General features: G+C 44.5%; 1 long non-coding RNA gene and 1 other non-coding gene across 3 annotated transcripts in view; both read right to left on the reverse strand.

Annotated features, from left to right (window-relative positions):
* Window positions 1-8,391: 8,391 nt before the first annotated feature.
* The window catches only part of LOC148755208 (uncharacterized), a 28,813-nt gene continuing 17,986 nt past the window's right edge, over window positions 8,392-19,218 (reverse strand). For both annotated transcript variants that reach the window (XR_016018950.1, XR_016018951.1), the window contains 2 exons: window positions 17,155-17,278; window positions 8,392-9,596 (listed from right to left, as the gene is read on the reverse strand). This is a non-coding gene — a long non-coding RNA (uncharacterized LOC148755208). The remainder of the gene's footprint in view (window positions 9,597-17,154; window positions 17,279-19,218) is intronic.
* Window positions 10,960-11,081, reverse strand: LOC141573001 (U5 spliceosomal RNA). The gene has a single exon (XR_016019113.1). It is a non-coding gene; the product is annotated as a U5 spliceosomal RNA (small nuclear RNA).

Raw genomic sequence — 19,218 nt, forward strand, 5'->3', positions numbered from 1 at the left:
TGTTGTACTGTTGTTGGGGTTGCAAATTTGTGCAGCCACCATGGAAAATAGTATGGAGGTTCCTCAAAAATTAAAAAAATAGAACTACCTTATGACCCAGCAATTCCACTTCCGGGTATTTATTTGAAGAAATCCAAAACAAAAATTTGAAAAAATATATGCACCCTTATGTTCATTGCAACACTGCTTGCAATAGCCAAGATATCAAGGCAACCTAAGGGTCCATTGATAGATGATTGGATAAAGATGTGGTACATATATACAATGGAGTATTACAAAGACATGAAAAAGAATGAAATCTTACCATTTGTAACAACATGGATGGACCTAGAGTATATTATGCTAAGTGAAATTAAGTCAGGCTGAGAAAGACAAATACCATATGATCTCACTTATATGTGGAATCCAAAATACAAAAACATGAAGAAACAAAACAGGAACAGGTTCATAGATACAGGGACCAAACTGATGGTTGTCAGATGGGAGCAAGGTTGGAGGTCTGGGGGAAAAAGGTAAAGGGACAAAGAAGTTCAAATTGTAGTTACAAAATAGTCACGGGGATGTAAAGTACAGCACAGGGAATATAGTCAATAATATTGTAAAAACTATATATGGTGTCAGGTGGGTTCTAGATGTATTGAGGGATTACCTCATAAGTTATATAAATGTCTAACCACCACACGGTACACCTGAAATTGATATAATATTACATGCGTACTGTCACTGAAAAAAAGTCACCACCCTCAGCCCAAGGCAACCATTCCCAAATTCCTTCCTCCTCTCCATCTCCTGCTTCCCCTACAATCAGAGGCTGTTCTCTTCCTCCTCCAGGAAGAGAGCCTGGCAAGTTTCCCCACGGAGGAACCATGTTCTCTGCTTGGTGGGAGTGTGTGTGTGGTGAGGGTTTACAGATCTGTGTAGACAAGTGACATGTTGTCGCTGACCGTGGCCTCACCTGACGCCTCAGACCAAGTGAAGTCCTGGCCTGACTTGGAGGGAGATGAGGTCCGTCTCCATGGAGCCCACAGACAGAACCCCTCACCGCAGCTGCATGTGCCCGCTGTGTGGGCTGGCCCCTGGCATGGGGGTGGGGTTACTCCCGCTGGATCCTTAGATGTGGTTGGCACTTTGTCTCATCTCCAAAGCCCCCAGTCTCGCAGTCTCGTGCTCTGACCTCCCAGCAGCTTCTCTGAGCCCCTCTGTGTTTCACAAAGGCTTCTGCTCACACAAGCTCAAGTGCATCCTGCCCTTGAAACTGAGACCTTCACCTGGATGCAGCCAGTTCAGGGTGGTCCCCGTGACACACTGAGCAGCTCTAGAGGTGCTTTCCTGACTTAGGGGAAGGGTCCTGTGCTCGGAGGGAAAGGGAGCAGGTGCGGGTGTCCAGGCCGCCCTTCTCCTGTACTGGATGGCAGGGTCAGGCTGATCAGGTGAGTTATGATGGGGTGCGGCAGGGGCAGGGCAGGTGGGGGTGCAGACTTCCAGCTAGGTGGTCACTCCCAGGTACCTTCATCAACCCCACTCCCAGCACGTCTTCCCTCTGCCCCTAAAGTCTCAGCCCCAGGGTCTCAGCACCCTGGTTCCCCAAAAAAGCTCAAAATGGGCAAGGAGATCTGGGATGTAGGAAACTGCGTCCTATACCTTAGCATTGTGTTTACATCATGACCAAGAATCTGTACTTCCAGGGATCTGTTCTTAAGTCAGATTCGTGGATGCAGATGTCCCCTTCAGCTCGGTGATGGAAATTAGAAATGGCCCATGTGGTCTCAGACACTGGATCCCAGATGCACATGGTGGGTCCATGCGTGTCTCACGTCAGAGAACCCCAAAGACCCTGCCTGCACCTGGACACCAGGCACTGACGTTAGCGGCCGCTGAGCGTTATTTGTCCATATGGACCAGGATGAGTGGATCCCAGCCCCTCTCCGTGGATATTAGTGTTTGTTCCAGTTTCCTGCTGTTTGAACCAGTGCTGTGAGGAATGCCTTGTAAATACATCTTGTAAAACATCTTTGAAACATTGTGCAAGCCTGTCTGTGGGTCACATCCTAGGGTGAGCACTGCTGGGGGAGGGGAGCTCCTGTGGACCTGGGATGGGTCCTGTGTCCTGTCCTTCCAGAGGAGGGGCATTTCCCACTTCTGTTCAGGGGTCTGCTGGGACCTCTGCTTGCTCACGGTGTCCCTATCTCTGCACTGTTTACATCTGCGTGTACCCATCGGGAGGACTGGCATTTCTGACATGTATTGGTGGTAGGTGTTGCCTCTTATTGGAATTGCATGTGATTGCTCTTTGTCATTTTTGAAACATTGATATTTGAGAAGTTTTTGCACCAAAGGGATGTTAAACCTTTCTTTGATTCGGGGTTGTGAAAAATGCTTTGGGGTTTCTGGTTTGTTTTCCAGCTTCTTACATTTTTTGTGATTCTGTTTTGGCCACAGGAAGAGCCAGGTACTTCCTGTCTGTCTTCTAAGGCTGATGTCACATGTGAACAGTGGTGTCTACCCCGAGATTAAGTACATACAGTATTTACTAAAAGGCTTTATTTTATACATCTAATAGTTCATCTACCTGAGGTTTCACTTAAAAAAAATGAGTTCCAATTAAAACAGAAACGAGTTCCAATTAAAATGAATGAGTTCCATTAAAAGATTCATGGGCAGACACAAAAGGGAACCTATTCTATGCTTCCATTTAGAGGAAAGAGCCAGAATAATTACAGTAACAGAGACAGAAAAGAGATCGGGGTTGCCAGGGGTTGGGGAAGAAGCAATGGGGAGTGAAGCATGTGGGTGATGGATTTCGGTTTGGGAGATGAAATATTTCATAGCTAGAGGGTGACGATGGATGCCCGGTCTGCGAATGTACTAACTGCTCAGGAATGTGCAATGTATAACAATGTCTGTTGCATTTAATTACAATAAATTTAAACCCCAAATGTAAGTCATCACATAAATATGACAAAAAATTAAAATTAAGCCAAACAACAAATGTAAACCATAAGAGGGAAGGGAAAGAACGTTCTGGTGGAGAACAGGGTTAAAGCTGTGGAACAGGAAATAGTTCTGAAGGGCGTTCCAGAGCCAGCCACCCCTGCAGGGATGCGGGTCGCAGTGACAGCTCCATGTCCCCTAGAAGGCACCGGAGCTGAAGCTGGTGCAGGTGATGGCTCTTTCCCTTCCCCTATGGTTGCTGGGCACAGTGACAGGTCCAGGTCCCTTCTCAGAAGGCTGCCCTCTTCTCAGAAGGACCTCGAGGGAGCAGAAAGCATTTTCCAGGGACAGGGAGCACGCTGGGTCATACAAGCGAACCAGGGGCGACAGACTCTTCTGCAGATCATGAGACTCTTGGTGTCACCCCGCATATGCACCGCACATTACAGGAGAATAAGCTGAGGCTTTCTCTCCTGCAGCCTCTCCATACTGGGGTCATCTCCTCCTGGTTACAGGGTCCCAGAGTGGAAGACACAGGACCCAGACCTTGTTCTCTTCAGGTGCCCAGGAATGACCCTGTCTCAGACAGACCCCTGGGCACTTCGAGGTTGTCCTGCCCATCAGCCTGGTGTCTCTGCCCCCCCTATCTGTGGGAACCGGACATGGTGCCAAGAGACTGGATGCCCCTGCCCCATAGCAGAGCTACCTCCAACCTCTTACTTCTTGTCCCCTTGTCATCTCCCAAGTGTGTACACCTCTTCTTACCCCCAGTGTGCATGTGTGTGTGTGTGTGTGTGCGCGTGTGTGTGTGTGTACCTGTGTCTGTGTGGAGATGCCCAGAGGAAAGGGCCCCACATGGGAAGGGGACACCAGGATCTCAGGGGCTCTCATTTCCAAAGCAAACCCTGTGGGAGGGTTAAGCCAGGGCCCAGGGTCAGACGTAGGTCATGGCCGTTGTAGTACAGACTGGGGACGTAGCAGGTGCCGCAGTCAGTCAGCCTCAGGGTACAAAAAAAGTGCAGACTGTGAGAGGACCTCTGTTAGTATTAAGGGGTGCCAAGTAGATTCTCGAGCTGCTCAGGGCACTGTCCATCAGTAGATTGAAACCCTCAAAATTCTAATGACCAAATATAGAGAAAGACGCCCGTTTCTTAAGGAACTGTGGGTGTGGCTTTTGGTACCTGGATTAAGTTAGAATCCACTACACAGAAAACCCACAGAGTGGTTCAAAGAGCTGTATTGGCAAAAGCACTGACTGAGATGGTGAAAAGTGAAGAAAGGCCTGTGGGTCCACCGACTTTCTGCAGGCAGGAAACCCGCTGAGCACATGGCCGTGTCCCAATGTCTCCTTCAGAAGTGACCAAAGGGAGTAATGAACACGTGGAAAAGGAAGGCGGTCTTAGGGGACAGAGTGAAGGGGAAAATGGACAGGGAACCATTCCAAGTCACAAACATCAGGGAATACCCTCTCCCCTGGTTAACAAGTCCTAACATTGTCCAAGGGACTGAACTTCCCAGGACTGCGACTGCCCTGTGTTCCCAGTCTTCTTTCTCACAGGACTGCAGTCACATGCTCTCTGTCCCCACGCAGGTGCTGAGCCCGTGGGAGCTTAGTAACTTCTCATTTAGTTCCAAGGTGTATGACTTACAGGGCCCTCTGGGAGGGATACCACGAGATCCTGGATTCAAGTCTGATACCCTGATGAGATGGGACCTGGGGGACCTGAGATGCAAGATGGGGTGAAGACACCTGACACACACAAGGGACATGAACTATGGTGGCCAAGACTGAGAGCTGAAGCAGACGGCTTTCAGGGACCTGGGCTTGTCACCTTTTCCTGAACCCATGCCCTTTGCCCAGGACTTTGCAGTTTCTCTGCACCTTGACTGAGACTCCCCAGGAGCCCCTCCCCACTCCCGCTGTTTCCAACTGGGCTGTTTATTCCTGCCTGTCCCCTGGGAGCTTCCAAGCCCCTGGGGACCTGGAACTAGATTACTGCCCCTCCCTCACTTTGTATCTCCTATACCTCCTAATCTTCCCTGGGCAGAACCTCTCCTGGATTCATACCTGGGGAAGTGGAGGACTTTGCCTCCACGTGGACTGTCGGCCGCAAGCCCAGACTCTCACTTTATGACCTCCCACTCTGCAATGGTCTCTCCAACTCAGCCCCGCTACAGCCACATGATACCCACCCAGGTGGCTTTGACGTCCAGGGCCCCACATTCTTTCCACCCACTCTGACCATATGCTCACTCCATAGGTCACACACGCTCCCCACCAGCCCCACCTTACCACTTCACCCCTCCCACCTGCCTGTACCCCTCAGGCTGTGACTGACTGCCATGCATGCCTGTTTATGTCTCCCTAGTCAATATTTTGAAGCGGCTGATGGTATTAGGAGGTGGGGCTTTGGAAGGTGGGGTTTGGGAGGTGGGTGATGAGGTTTAGATGCAGTCAGGACTGTGGAGTCCTCAGGATGGGATTGGTGCCCTTAGAAGAAGAAGAGACCAGACCCTTCTCTCCTCTCTAGCAGGACCCATGGAGAAGGCAACCATCTGCCAGCCAGGAAGAAGACACTCTTCAGAAACCCACCATGCTGGCTCCCTGAACTGTGATAAATGTGAGCCCTCAGACCTGTGGTGTCTGTGATGGTGCATGAGCTGCGTGAGGCAGAGGCCTCGCCTCACAAATGCCCTCCCTTCTGAGCCCCGATGTCCCTCTATGGGCCTGACAGCCCCACACCCTCTACATACTACCAGGTGTGCCCTGGCCACTGGGGCATGTAGACCAGGCCTTCCTCTTGTATGTGGACAGCATGTGGAGCCCTCCACCCTTCACCAGGCTTACAGGAGAAACAAGGAGTTGCCCCCACCAGGACTCCTCCCATTGCACTGGAGGACTTCCCAATGGCCTCAGAGAGTCTCCCCTGATGCCACCCTCCAGGCCAGGGGAACTAGGCTGGCCTTATCACTCTGGTCTCAGGTGTGTTCCCCCACCGATGTTCTTAGAGGCAAAGGGGCCGCTGGGGGGCCAGTGGGGTCAGAGACTACCTAGCATGTCTCTCTGACCACAAACCCGAGGACCCTCCACCACTTTCCTTCTCTCTCTCTTTCTATCTCATCTCTATCTCTGGGCCTGGACTTCATGGGCACAGTTACTTTGGAGCACAACCTTCTTTCTGTTTTTCTGCAGAATTAATGTACGTGACTGGCACCCTGCAACATGGGCGGGGGGCGTGCAGAACTGGGGCTGTGAGCTCTAAGCCAGGAAGCCTCTCTTCCTGCCCATGGTCACCCAGCCCCATCCAGGAATACCCTGTTGCCCCTCCTCCACCCTTAGTTCGTGGGGGAACTGTGCATGGCTGGGGGTTGTAAGGCAGCCTGGGAGCTTCATTCCTCATCTTCCATGAATTCAATCAAGCCTCTATTTTTCTGGAATTTTCTGCAGGACGGCTGGTTCCACAGCTTACAGTAAACTTCCCAACGCCCACTGCTTGCCCAGTGCACCATGGACTACAGCAACCTCTCCCACCTTCAGCCCTTTGAATTTTAGGGGCAGGAGATAATGGGGGTTGGGGCTCTGGGGACTGTCACTGTGCCATTTCCAGCCTGGCCCACATCTCCCCCTTTCCCCTCCTGGATCAATGATGCCTTGGGCCATTTGAGGTAGGCCAAGGGTGTGTGGCAACCAACAGGCTCATCCACTCACCTGGTAAATGCGAGGGCCCACTTTGTAACAGCAACACAGATGACCTCAGCTTTCCTTTCTCTGTGCCCAGACGTAAAAGGCCCATGCCCAGGTGACCAGGGCCCAAGGAGGCACAGGGCTGGGCATTGGGTGCCATGTGTTGCAGTTCCCTTCCCTGGCAGCTTCCTGGGGGAGATTGTCCTTCCAGCTCACCCCTGCACCCCATCCCACTGATTCTTCCTGCTGTAAACCCACACTACCAGAACAGCCGCAATTCACAGGCCTATGCCCACAGCCGCCTCCACAGAACCTCCTACCTGGCCAATGATCCCATTATTCCAGAACATGTCCTGTTCATTCTGCCTGCCCTCTGCCAACCTGGCATCTCCAGGCCACCTTAGTCCACACCTGTCTGGGGTCCTCCATCCTGCACCCCGACCCCCAGGGTGCTGGGTCGGTGGACTCGTGGTTGTCAAGTGAGTTTGGCAGTCTGGTCTGTCCCTGAAAGAGGCCATCAGCCCCCTCAGGAGCCCTCCAATCCCGCTGGCCGCGGTGGCCCCAACACACAGGGCACAAAGAGCCAGGACAAACCAGGGGACGGAGGAAGCAACACCCCAATACACTGCGCGCCCTCGACTCCAGGAGAGACCACCACAAGGGGAAGAGCAGGCACGCAGGCACACAACCCTCACAAACAGGGTGCCTGGGGGCAGCCACTCTCCTCCCGTGGGCGGGTCCTTGGGCGGGGCTCGGAGCCCACTGGCCCTCCAGAGACCCTGGCGGCCCACCCCGGGGTCTTCAAGGGTGACTGCCAACGCCCGGGCACTGCCTCCTTAGCAGAGCCCAGCCCCGGGCATGACCACACTCCGGTGGAGAATCTGCCACCTCAACACAGCCTCAGTGCGTCTGTCCCAGTCCGTGTGCCCGCCTGTGCGTCCCTCCATCCCCTCCCCCACCCCATGTCTGTCTGGCTCTGTGACATGCCTGTTGGGCTCTGGCTCTCGCTCAGGAGCTCTCTCCCCGCGTGCCAGCCCCCTCTTTCTCTGTCTCTGTCCATGTCTCTCTGTATGTCTAGATACATACATGTACATATACGTGCATATTTCCATCTCTTTCCCTTACTCCTCCTCCCGTTCTGTCCGTCGGTCCCTGTCCTGCGGGGACTCTAGTCCCTCTGCCCGCACAAGAACGCAGGATGTGGCGAGGCCAAGAAGGAACACCAACGGAGCCACGGATAGGGGGCTCATAGCACCATTTCTCACGGGCGGCTGGCTCGGAGACACGGCAAGCCAGAGCCGCCCGATCCCCAACCTGCCGGCCGCCTCTCTGCCAACCAACCGACACACCAGCTGTCGACCCACCAAGCCGGCCAACTGCAATCCGTTCCCCTCTGCAATTTGCAGTCCACCATCCGCGCTTCCTAGCTTGGCCACCGCAGCTCTGCCGGTGGCCAATGGCCAACTGGCAACAGCTGATGGCCAAGCTGTCACAGCTCATGACCATGCTCCACCCGAGGCAGACCCCTCCACGCTAGGACCAGAGCCTGGAAACTGCTCTCTGGGACTCTGTCCCCACAGTCCCCGTCTGTCTCTCGCTGCCTCTCTCTTGCTCTGTCTCTGGCCTTCTCTCATCCTCTCTCTCACCTCCCTGGGTAAGGAGAGGTGATGTGTAGCCAGTGAAGGGACCGAAGATTGGGAGGGTCGCTGGTGGCTGACGACGGGTGGGGGCCCAGACCGAAGGCTCTGTGACGAAGGGTGGCAGCAGACTGGAGCTGCTGCACCCTGGTGGAGTGGGTAGCCACCCCGTGGCTTTGGGCCAGTGGGTGGGGCTGGCCAGGGCCAGGGCCAGGCCTGCGCGTGCGTAGGTACAGAGGGGACGGTAAGGACCCTGCGACCCCCTGGGTGGCCCTGAGCAGGGGCTATATATTTGTAGTCTATATATTTTTAATATTCAACTACATTCAACATTTCACCATCATCAAATATCTGAACATTGAATTTTCTTTCAGGTAATTTGAAAACTATGTTTCTTTCTGGATACTTACTTCTCTTTCTGCTTTAATGTTTTCATGATGACACAGTCTTTCATTTAAGTGAGTCCATTCATTGAGTAACACCTTATTTCTCTCCTCCAGCATACAATCTAGTTTCTCAGTTTGAGCTTGAAATATTTTTATGATATCCTGAAACTGGTCTTGGATTCTAATTACTCTCTTTTCATTGTGACTTTTGTTGCGAGCATCATCCCGTTGCTGTCGAAGCAATGTATTTTCACTTTGTAGGTGAGAACACCTCTCCTCTAGGGATTCCAGCTTTCCAATGTATGTGTTCACTTTTTCTCGTTCACTTTGATACATGTCTTCAATTTCCTTTTTTTGACACTGTGTTTGGCTTAGGTCTCTGTGTACACATTCTAAAACCAAAGTCGTTTCTCTAAGAGAAACTCTTGTGTGATGGCACTTAGTTTCTAGACTACTGAATTTACTTTCAGCTTTAGAAAGTTGTTGAGAAAGAATCTCATTGTTATCTTTAGGTTAGACACATCAAAATTCACTTTGTCCCATAAAACAAACCATTCCTCTCTTGCTCTCTGGAAAGCAAGCTGTACACCTCTTTTAGATTTCTGACTTTGCTCAAGACCGTGGATAGCAGTAGCCAGTCTAGAATGGCAGGATTCAACTTCTGTTTGCAGTCTTTCTCTGTTTCGTTTTTCACTCCGCGTTTCAGAGGTTAGTCTTTTATTCTCAGCTGTCAGAACATTCAGCTGTCCATTACCTTGAAATATTGTTTTCATTAGTGTTTCCTCATTCAGTTTTATTATCTTTTGAAGACGGTCATTCTTTTCTTTTACAATTGCAATGTCCTCAAAATACTTTTTTTCCATTTCCTGATATGCATTTTTAAACCTATCTGTTTCCAGTCTTAGTATGGCAATTTCATGCAACAGATCTTTTTGTTTTTTCATGACTCTCAGAAACCTAGGTAAAAGAAAAAAAGACTTGTAACTAGCCCTCAGTGAAATGACGTATCATGATATCCTCTGAAATTAAAGAAGAACCTATATGTTTATATAATGAAAGGTTGCAATAAATGGATATCCCACTGATTGAAATAAATGCATATCCCAAACCTCCAACTTTATACAAGCATAAATTCTCCAAAGTTCAAAAATTTAGTACAACAGGCTGAATCCATGAGCGTGGAAAACAGAATTTTTCAAATCATAAGAGAATTTTAAGAGTCTCAGATTTGGAAAAGATACAAAATGAGAAGGCATAAATGATTAAGAAATCTCACTTTAAAAAAGAGTTTCCAGTCGGAAAATATAGCAAATCCAGAGTAAGAGTATTAACTCTGCATATATTCGGACAGATTAAATTTCCGAAAATTCTTTTTTCTGATATATTCCATAGATATTCTAATTTTCCAGTATTTTCATAGTCAGTTATGAAAATTACATCTACTAATAACTGATAAATCTACGCATTGCACTAAGCTCTTCTCGTTAGTTTTCACAAGCTAAAACAGAGAAATTGAAAAGATCAGTGAGTTTAGGATTTCCCCCAGGACTTCTGACTCTACAATAGTGCTCTCACACCAAACCACAGTGATTCCTGTAGTGTAAATATATAAATTGAAGAGGTCTTAGAAATTCATGAGATTATTTGCTGCTGCAGTAATTTTATTTCCTCTTTATAATGTTTAAAGTAGCCATAATTATAAAATGGGAAAACACACTGACCTATTTGACTAGGAATAAAATACTCATCAGTAAATTATCACTTGGAATATATATATAAATATACCATGGCATACAATCTTCTTCAAAAGTTCATTGTACTGAAATAGGATACTACTTGGAGCAAATTGTTCCTTTTCTCAAAAGGAGGAGAATGAATGTAAAATATGGTCTGACCTGGCTGTACATTAGCCTCAATGGAAATGAAAACTAACCTCTCTATTGATACAGCAAGGGGATGAAATCACTGCCGAAAACTGGAACATCTGTTGATAGTAGCAATAGTTTTGAGATTATAGAAAGCTCATAGATTCCTGCAAAAAGTGTTAAAGCCTCCACTATGGATGAGGCCACTGTGAATGTCACCACTTGTCTGTCGGACATAGACTGATTTGAATCAAGAATATCATTTACTGCAATGGACCAAAAACGCCACTCCACATAAAACACACACACACACACACACACACACACACACACACACACACTTTCACACATGCACACAGAGATACACACAGACTCACAAACAGATACACACATACATATGCTTTCAAAATCCTCAATATTTCCCATATGTACAGTGTTGGTTTTTAAATATATACACACACAAATACACATGTGTTTGAAAATGACTAAACAAAATACCTCAGAGTTCATTTTCTTTCCATGGAAATCTTTAGTAAAAGGCGAAAGATTTATACGATTTGGAGAGAAACCAGAGTATAAAGAGTTCATTTTCTTAAAATCTATTTCTTTCTCCTTTTGTTTGCAAAGGTCATTAGTCAGAATTGCATCTTGTAATATTCTGTCATTGTGCCCTGGAGAACGTCTCCTCTGAGTATCGAGTATGAACAAAGAAAATTTAGAATATAATGAAAATTTAAGTGTTAAACTTCTTAATTGATGTTTACTTACTCCCAAATTACTGGACTACAACTAGGAAGTGGCAGATAAAGTGCCTCAGTCTAAATTAAGAGAAAAACATGAACCCACCAATCGAATTTTGTCCGTTTGAACTAAACAATTCGTTAGATGTTAAATCCACCCAAAAATGAATTAGTAGATGATTGCTAAATGTTATAGTAGCTTCTTCCCTTAAAATATGTCACCCCACCATATCTTAATTAGTGAGTACCTACCGTGAACCTAACAACATTTTTAAAGATTAATAGCTGGAGAAGAGGCAAACTTTAAACTATTAGGAGCCAAAAACATTTACATGAAGCAGAAAGAGAAGCCAATTTCTAAATTTTTATTCAAATTATATACTATGAAAGGGTTATGCATTCATAGAGTTACCTGTTGCATTCAGTTCCAATTGATTCTAATACCCACTGAGGTGAGCAGATAAAAACAATGAGTAACATTGACCAATTTCCCACACCAAAATGAAAAACTAGAAAGTGCTTGTACCCTAAGAACAGAAGGTCTCATCGTGCAGGATGTGGTTCTCTTAATAGGCAGGTGAGTTGATTTCATGACCCCATCCTCTACCTCAATGTAGACTCGGAAGTCAATTACACAGAGGTCCCAAGGCAGAGTCCATCTCTCACCTCGGCCTTAGTGAGTAGCCATACAAAACTCCAAATTTTGAACCACTGAGAATGATGAGTCCTTTCACACGAGTCTGACTCAGTGGTCAGCATTTGTACTGTGTTCATAATTTCAACTGTTTAATCGTCTGATTCAATAACTGATGGTACCTTCTTTATCATGTAAGGAAGTTAAAACAATGAAGAAGGAAACAATATTCAGGACTTTTTTTTTTTTTGCCTCAGTTCCAAGAATAAAATTGACTTACAAGTAACTATAGATTCTAACAATATTTAAAGTTTTGTAAGCAGTTCAAATGTGATGAAAATAATATTCAATTATGACCTATTGACTCTTAAAAAGCTAGCTTGAAAGTTAATTTCAATGGGCCATGTTACGTTATTGATGCATTAAAAACGACATTATTCTAGAAATTTAAAAGTAAATTTTCACATACATGACAGTGGTTCTTTTCACTTCCATCAAGCCTCACTTGCTCTTTCTGTGATTTCATGCTTAAATGTAGTTCTATAGATAAATCTATATATTAGATAAAATGAACTACTCAGGATATTTAGATAAAAACTATAATCTCTATAGAAACAAAATAACTTGTTATCAATTGAGACTTTAAATTAAGCTTAATCTTTGACTGAACATTGACTTAAAAAATACTTGTGATTATCTAAAACTTCAACAAACCTTTTGGAAAATAACAAATGTCACAAAGCTGAAGGCATATAAACATGTCAAAATCCATTCACAAATTCATTCACCCAACTTCAATGAAAATACAGTCAGAAACAGAACAAAACAAATAAATACCGGACAGACATATCTAGTCATGATGTACTCTGTTGTCTACCTCCTAAGAGTACCTTTGAACAGCACCCTAAGATTCAACTGCAACATCGTTCACAGTTTCCAGAATTTGTGTTACTGTTTACGCCTTTGTAAGTGTACACCTTTCCTCATATCTGAAATGTTTTCCTCTACTATTCTGACAAATTTCCTTTAATCTTTGAGGATTCAGCAATGGGCTTTAAGGAAGAACCAAGATAAGAGGGGACAAACTATGTGGACACAGCTGCGAAGGAAGTACAATGCAGCAAATTCTCAGCAAAATCCATTACGGCTGGAAATGTCCACTCTGAGATACATAAAGCTATAGAAAATCCAAGAAATATTTTAATATTTGGTTTCAGAAGGTGCTTTTTCAGTTACGCTGAATAGAGTTATAACTGATACTTGGGAATTAACTCAGGGCTATAAAACTAAAGCTAAGAAACCACGTGTCCTCTCAGTAATCAATCTTTAGATCTCTGCCTATGTTTCCAATCTGCTCCCAACGTTCTACATATAATCCCCCTGCCCACTCCCCGTGTAGGCTAACTGTTACTCTAAAGGAAATCATGCTGTCAACTCATTGTCTTTCTTATTTTACGTATATGTTACTGTAGTTACAGGAAGAATGCAAATGTCTTGCTGAAAGGTATTCCGTTTGTGTATCTGTTGAATAAATGGAGTGAATATAAAGTAGAGTTTGCCACAAAATGACTTTTGGAAAGTCAGAAAACTATGGTGAAGCCACACAGAGGTGGTCTAGGGTTAAACTCTTTCTGTTTCTTTTTTTTTTATGTTCTTTGCTGTCTCTGTTTCCTGGTAGCTGTGATTCACACAAGTCACAGAGCCTATAATATCCTAATAGAAACACACCTCCAATATGAGTCTTTTCTTTATCTACTAAGATCATGTGTCCAAACTCTGTGGATGCTGACAGATTTTGCGTCATTGAGTGTGATGCAAATGGACATTGATCATCAACTTTCCAATCCTTGGATCTTTCACGAGTGTCATAACTGAAGCTCAAAGCAGTAGGATCCCATTCTGAAGAATCTGAAGTTTTCATTGAGTAAAATGGAAATGATAACACAAATTTGACAATCGTGTAAAACTTCCTTCTTCAGATAAACAGTCCCATGTCCTCCCTTTCCCAAAACACGCTACTCCTTCATTGCACATGTTACTTTAGGTGTCTTATACTTGCCATTCACATAGATAAGTTCAATTAAGTGTTGCCACTCAGCAATTTCTGTTACATAATTTGTTTCAGGTCAGAGCTTTGCTTCTTAATAGCTAAGATTGTTCAGGGTATGAATTTCTTTGTTATTATCAAAAGTTATGTCCAACCACCTATTTTAAGTTTAAATATGCATGTAAAACATGGGTTTAAAAAACTTTTAATGAATGGTACCACTTCAAATAAGAGACCACTTATTCCAAGGAAATGGTCTTTTCTAAATGCACAAATATCTTCAGAATTCATCCTTTAAGCCTCAAGTAAACAGAACTTCATATGACAAAGGACAGCCTTGGGTGATCTTACTGCTACCAAGGAAATATAGGATCAGATTAGGTCCAAACTAGCTACCTCCAAAGGGTACAGAGTGTCACAAGACAGAAAGGGAATATATAACAAAATTATTTTCCTTTTATAGAAAACAAAACTCTCAGATTAAGTTTTTAAGACAAGGGCAAGACAAAAGAAACGACTATAGAGGTGAAGCTTTAAAGCCTGTTTCTTCATGAGGAGTAGCTTCATCATGTCACATCCATGAACACCGTATGGGGCTTCCAAAGGTAGTTCTCAATGTCACATGAGAGTCCCTGAAGTCCCAAGATGTATGAGTTCAGGGGCCTGAAGAGGTCAAAACTACCTTCTCAGGAATACTAAATGTTATTTGCCACTTTCACTCTCATTCTCTTGATCAGTGTCCCATAGAGTGTTCCACAGCCATGGTAACATCATAGCTCTAGTGGTTACTGGGTCATCTCTCTAAGGGCGGATGGAATGTGCATGATGGGTGTGCTTGCACTTTAAATTTTTCTGTTATAATTTCTAATATTGTAAATATCGTGTTTCCCCGAAAATCACACCTAACTGGACAATCAGTTCTAATGCGTCTCTTGGAGCAAAAATTAATGTAAGACCTCGTCTTATTTTACTAAATTATAAACCAGGTCTTATCGAACATAAAATAAGACCAGGTCTTACATTGATTTTTGCTCCAAAAGATGCAGTATAGCTGATTGTCTGGCTAGGCCTTATTTTTGGGGAAACAGAGTATCAACAGATACTCCCAACTTACACAAAATTCTTTGGCATTCTCAATAATTCTTTCTGTTTTTTGTTTTTTTAAATTCTTAATAGTATAAAAGGACCCTAAGGCCCAAAACTTTCAGAATTACAGTTTTCGAAGATTGTGTCTACCAACTATTCATTGTGATTAATTACTCCCACCACTTTAAATAATCAAAGACACCATAAGCGTGCTTGCCTGCACACACACACATAGTCTGCTAATCAGAACATCAGGTTGGCTTAACGTCATTCGTGTAACACTAACATGACGTCAAGTTAAACCATAGTCGACATGTTAGCAAATTAGGTAAAGGGCAACATTCAAATGAGCATTTCAGAATACTGGAAAATTCTCCGTGTGTGATAATTAACTACTGGGAAAGCCGATTAAATAAGGAATTCCAAACTGGGAAATTTAGGGTGTCAAAACAGAAGTAGAAACATCTCAATTAAAGCACACATTTTTTGAATGTCTTTTTCTTATTCTTGTAAACATCTTTTTTTCTCAAATATGGATACAAACAATGACATCTATACTATTTACATCAAATCCATCAATTACATTTGTAAAATGAAAAAAACACACACAAAGGAATGAGTAAGAAGACTGAGCATGTCAGAGATAATATTTTTTATCTGAAGACTGGATCAATGGGAAACCTGAGGATAGAATCAACAGCATATCTTGACTGCAATACATCAGAAACATTTATACCATCATGCTACAAGTATTTATCATGTTCTTCAATTTTTCCTGTAATTCAGCAAATACACAGTTGTGAGGAGAGTTCTGTTGAATGCATAATGCATTTGTCAACAGATGAAGTGTTATGAATCGATCAACTGGGATATGCAATGACAGAATATCAATTCATAAAAATATTCATTACTTTCCACACCAATGTGGCCTACTAGTATGCCTATACTTCTCGTATCCTCTACTTTACAAACATCGCAAAGTTTCTTGATCTGCTCATGTAAGAAGCTGTATCAAAATCCTCTAAGAAATGATGTAGAATGAACCTTCAACATGAAATATGATATTAAACAGAAAAAAATAATTTAACAGCCACAGAAATATTAGATATAAAAAATAATTTATATTTCAAATTCCGTGTAACATTTACTGAAAACAACAATTTTAGAACTTATGGAATGAATTCTCTAATTTCTTTTGTTTCCAAACTTAGTTTCCTTTGGTATCTCATGCTGACTTTAAGGACTTTTATGAAATGGCCATCTTATCAAAGACAAATGGCTCAGCGAGAAGGGTCTCCCGCACGAAAAATGGCGCAGCGAGCAGGGTCTCCCGCACAACACCCTGCATGACAGTAATGTCAGGGTGACCATCATAGTTGAGCCAAAGATGCTTATTTTGTAACACTCTCAGCTACAATATTGACTCCGCCTCTCACCTTCCCAGGAAGTGAAACTCTCCATGTCATCTTAAGATCTCGCATTTACTTAACTATAATTTGCCACATTCTCCTGCTTCCTGTTCTCAGGAGCTGCGTTTTTCTCTATTCAGCCTTGATTCACACTCCACAACCTGGAAATTTTTCTCCTATAAAATATTCATTACGTTGTGGCAGAAAATCATCTCTTACGGTTTTATTACCTCAAATACAATTGAGAGAAGCTTCTTCACGCTGGAGGATTAAATCACCTTTCCTCTAGAGTTAAATAGCTTGGGAATTTCTGGTCAAAATAGCAGAGCAGGTAAACACTGTGCTCAATTCTCAGGACCACATCAATTACAACTAAACCAAGAAAAACATTGTTCAGAATCATCTGAATTCCAGCTGTACCGAAAGCCCTGCCCCTACAAACATACACAAGAAGCCAACTTGAGACTAGTTAAAGAGGTAGAAACCAGAAACATGGAATGGGCTGTTCCAACACTTGAATGTGACCATTAAAAATTCGGAGGTATATCTCAACTGCAGTTTCCCTCCCCAGAGGTGGGAGGTGTCCCAGCCGCTCCCCATCCCAGGGCTCCAATGCTGGGGAGAGAAGTCCCCAGACTTCTGGCTGTGAAGACCAGGGGAGATTATGACTGAGTGTGATAGAGGGCGGCTGCACTGCCAGGCACGCCTCTTAAAGGGAACACATATGGACTTACCCACCAACGGAATCACTGGCTCTGAGCTCCAGCACTGGAATAGCAGCTCAGAAGGTACCAGGAACATATGGGGAGGAACCGAGTTTTCTGGCTTCAGATTGAAGGCTGAAGGGGCTGCTTTCTCCTGGACCGAAGAGCAGGTGAAAGCGATTATTAGTTTGTTGAGCCCTCCCCCTCCCTGCATGCAGACGCACACAGACGTCTCACCTGAGTCTCATCAAACTGGCTAATGCCGTTCATTTGCCCTGGTGATTGTGAAGCCCTGCCGTACCCAAATTTCAGGCACACCCAAACCGCTTTTCCATTAAAATGGCCTACTTTCACTCATGCTAGGACATTCCTAAAATCTCTCATATGTTCACAAAACCCAAACAAGCAACATCTGGCTTCAGCATGACCCTTATCAGTGCCTGAGCGGCCCTAAGCCCGGCATTGGTGGCAGCTGGCCTCAGTTCAGAGCTTGGCCTCTCAAGGCAACTCCAAGTACAGTGCAGGTGGCAGCCATCTGCGGATTAATGGGAGTCTCATGCCCGGTGCCGTCAGGCAGGGCACAGACTGCAGCTGAACCTGGTCTGCAATGAGGCCTTCTTCAGAAGGCCCTGGGGCTGGCAGGCCCAGTTACCAGCTTTAAACAGAGCCAGAGCATTACACAGCCATCTCCAAGGATGACAAATCTAAAGGGCTGATCTGACAGGCAGCTGAACCCCCACTAAACTGAATTGTGCTCTGTAGGGTCAGCCCCCACACGACAGCTCCTATACTGTAGTCACAGCCAGTCCTCACAGCCAGTCAATCTTTCTCATTGACTTGTAAGCAGTGATCAAGTCTCAACTACAAGAGGTAGGTACACGTATGGCACACAGGGGACACACCTGAAACACCCAGCTCTGGTGACCAAGGAGTCTGCACCACTGGGTCCCACAGGACACCTACTACGTAAGCCTACTCTGCTAAGACTGGGAGGCATAGCAGCCTTACATAGAAACAAACATAGGGGGGCAACCAAAATGGGGAGACAAAGAAATATTTGGTAAATGAAAGAACAGACAAAGGTCCAGAAAAAGACTTAAACAAAACGAACACAAGAAATCTACCAGATGTAGAATTCAAATCACTGGTTATAAGGATGCTCAATGTTCTCAGGGAGAACTTCAACAAAGAGGTAGAAAACATAAAAACGCAGAGAGAAAACATAAAAAAGAACTTATCATAAATAATGACTATAATAACTGTCGTGCGCGGAGGCCTTCTCGCCGCGCCATCTTTCAGGCGGGGCGGACTGTGGGGGTCTCTGCTCCTGCTCCCCACACAAGAACGCAGGATATGGTGAGGCCTAAAAGGAACACCCACGGAGCCATAGGTAGGGGAGTCATACCATTATGGTCTCACTGGAGGCCATATAGACATATATGTCTACATATATACATATATGTGTGTGTGTGTATATATATATATTTACAAGTGACAAGTGTTATCTACCTTCTACACATCATGGCACACATAGAAAATATTTGTATTCATACAGCGAACACTGGGGTAACTAGAAAAGGTACTGATCCCCTGACAGCTCAGTAGTATGTAATGGGTCACCTGATGGGTGGGAAGCTCTGATTAGGTCATTTTATTCAAAGTACTGGACAACACATTGTTTTTTGTGTATGCATTTACTGGAGGTTTATTTAAATTTTTCAAGAAAAACAAACTAAAAGAAAATTCCTTTGTCCTCTAAATTCAGTGTTCTCTTATTTAACAGCATCATCTGAATATCTATTAATAACATATCATATATGAATAGCTTGATATAATGTTTTTACCATTGTTTTCTCTTATAGCTTGCTGTATTCCATCACAGTCAGGAGACAGAAAAGAGAATATTTGGGACTATATCAAACTGAAAAGTTTTTTCACGGGAATCTTAACCATAAATAAAACAAAAACGCATCCTACTGAGTGGGACAAGGTATTTTCCAATGATATATCTCATAAGGGGTTAATGCCATAATTTACTTAAAAACTCAACTCAGTACCAAAAAAACTATTAAAAAATGGGCAGAGGACATCAAG

The sequence above is a fragment of the Rhinolophus sinicus genome, chromosome 15 (genome assembly GCF_057876585.1).
Source record: "Rhinolophus sinicus isolate RSI-liver-muscle chromosome 15, RSI-T2T, whole genome shotgun sequence".
Classification (NCBI taxonomy): Eukaryota; Metazoa; Chordata; class Mammalia; order Chiroptera; family Rhinolophidae; genus Rhinolophus; species Rhinolophus sinicus.